The sequence below is a fragment of the Sinocyclocheilus anshuiensis genome, unplaced genomic scaffold, assembly GCF_001515605.1.
Source record: "Sinocyclocheilus anshuiensis isolate Anshui unplaced genomic scaffold, SAMN03320099.WGS_v1.1 scaffold1563, whole genome shotgun sequence".
Taxonomy (NCBI): domain Eukaryota; kingdom Metazoa; phylum Chordata; class Actinopteri; order Cypriniformes; family Cyprinidae; genus Sinocyclocheilus; species Sinocyclocheilus anshuiensis.
Window position 1 is genome coordinate 637,840 of NW_015552706.1, and position 2,888 is coordinate 640,727.

Genomic DNA, 2,888 nt, shown 5'->3' on the forward strand with positions numbered 1-2,888 from the left:
AAAAAAAAAAAAAAAAAAAACATATATATATATATATATATATATATATATATACCATACACAGATACACAACTAGGTTTCAACCATGACATTAAGACCTTTATTTTTAAGAGCGTAACAGAATCTTTTTGTAAGGGCAGTAACATTGTAAATGCAATCCACATATTTAAGCTCAAATTTACAATACTCATGATATCTCAGATGGACTTAATGTCTTTTAAAGCATTTTAAACATTACATTACACTGTAAAAAATGATCGTGATTTTAATAGCTAGTAAAAGACTGTAAAAATGCTACAGTAAAAAACTAAATTGGTTAACAATAAATTTCCTATAAACGGTGAATGACTGTGATTACATTTAATGTACTTTTACAGTAAATTACTATTAAAATTACGGTTTTTGGAAGTGAAAAAATAACAAGTTATTGTATAATTTACAGTGGAAAACCCGTAAATTGACATTCAATTCCCTGCATGACACTTCACATTTGATGTTTTCTCATTGAAAAAAAAAAACGTTTCTTCTTATCAGTTGTGTACATTAGGGTTTTATCTTACATCTAATGTTGTTAAATTAATGTTCATTGCATTATTTCAGTAGCCTATCATGTGTGTTATGATGCTGTTTGGTATTTGTGTGAATGACACTGTGCACCTTCTATAAGTATTTCCCTTCTCAGCTTGAGGAAAAGCTGTGATGAACTTTGATTCATCATGTGTCTTTCTCATCACCACCTGTTTTTGGTGGTTATCAGTGTATTACAATGGTACAATACACATATTAGTACTTCAATACGTTGGTATATTAACATTATATCAGTAAATGAAATACGTCTTTTTACTGTGAATTTAAGTTAAGTCTGTAAAACCTAAAATTGCCTTGCCTTTTTTTTTACGGCAACCACAGCTCCCGGTAGCCTATTTTACTGTAAATGTTACCGATTTTTTTTTTTTTTTTTTACAGTGTAGGATTTACTATTGCAGCTAAATAATTCTGTAGCCTATACAATCGAATCAACAACTGGCTTTAAATATTTTACTAAGGCGTGTCAGAGGGGCGTTATATAACGAATACATAACTTAAAAAACGTGTCAAATAACTTTATGGGAAAAAAAATCTATTTCAAAATAACTCATTGTTAATTCATGCTCTTCGCTGCAGCATAACATTCGAAGTTCGCCTATATAAAAAAGGCCTATTAGGCCTATATTTAAATTTTTTATTTCAGTTGGGTTTCTGCTTAAGTTTTGCCTTTGAAATCTAGCACTGACCAAGATACTGTGCGTCAGGTAACAAATAAACAAAGATTATGGTACACCAGTGAGCTCCGTGTCGGGCACGGTGCAAGAGTACAAAGTGTTTTTGCATGTGACAACTCAGCGAGGTGTCAACCGCAGTCGTGCTTTAGCTACAAGTCGCGGGACTCGAGCTATAAGTCCACTTACTCAAGCGATTACATGGTGTTTGGTTCAGGTAACGTGATGTGCAAACGTGACGAAAACTTTACCATCTCGCTTATGCAGAGGCACTGTTATCCGTGTCCGCGATAGTCTAAAAAAACAGCACAAAAATTCAAAAACTTGCCAATAAGATACAGTCCGAAAATAGAAGCGACAGGCGTGGTCAGTTCACAACATCAGGCAACACTTGGTGCAAACAGTTCTTCGCCACGCCAGTGAATCATCACGTTTATGTTTTGCACCCGCTTGTCACGTGTAGTGTCACGCACTGTTCTTATACAGGTGAAACCGATTATTCATACCTGCAATAAGGCGCCAGAATGATTCACGTGAATGCAACTAGCGGCTCATGCAGCGCCACCATGGTCAGCATAATAGATGTGACTCCTTTTATTGCTGCGAGATGGTCTTTTTTTTTTTTTTTTTTTTTTTTTACACAATATACATAACGATATACAATAAAAAAAAAATACCAAGACATACTGTCACGGGCAGGGTGTTCCAGAGACCAGGCAGGAAGACGAAGATGATGAATAAACGGATATTTAATTAATTGACTTCTTCGCCACGCCAGTGAATCATCACGTTTATGTTTTGCACCCGCTTGTCACGTGTAGTGTCACGCACTGTTCTTATACAGGTGAAACCGATTATTCATACCTGCAATAAGGCGCCAGAATGATTCACGTGAATGCAACTAGCGGCTCATGCAGCGCCACCATGGTCAGCATAATAGATGTGACTCCTTTTATTGCTGCGAGATGGTCTTTTTTTTTTTTTTTTTTTTAAGTAGCACGGTTTTGTTCTCTGGCACGTGCCTGCCGGAGCCCCAAAAGAGGATAATGGTTTTCCAAAAGCTGGTGCGCTTTTCTCTAAGGGAGGCTCTCTATCTGGGACACAGTGGAAACCTATTTTGGGGGTAAATTGCTGTTTTGAAAATAACCATAAAATAGCTTCAAAAGCTGAAAAGGCGCAAAAAATGGTCAAAATAACTCCAAAACACACGACTTTAGACATTTGGATTTTGTGCATCCTAACTACATATTATAACCACACACACACACACACACACACATATATAGGGTAAGATGGGGGGAAGAAGTCCACCGTAAGAACAATGTCCATATACTGATATACACATGAGTTTAGCATAGAGGATCTTCTGAAGTTCTTGTTCTTAAGCTGTGGAATTAATAAATAACAACAACTTAAATGACAATGAATTCCAAAACACAAGCATGCACGTTTACTTAGCTATCTAAATATGGACATTCCATAGACTTATTCTGTTTTTTATACCTACCAAAATATGGTAGGTACACACAATCTTATTTTATCCCATCCCCCATAACACAGCTTTACATTATGATTGTGTGTGCATCGTAAAAGTGATGAGCCTATATTTTTATATAAGTTAATAATATA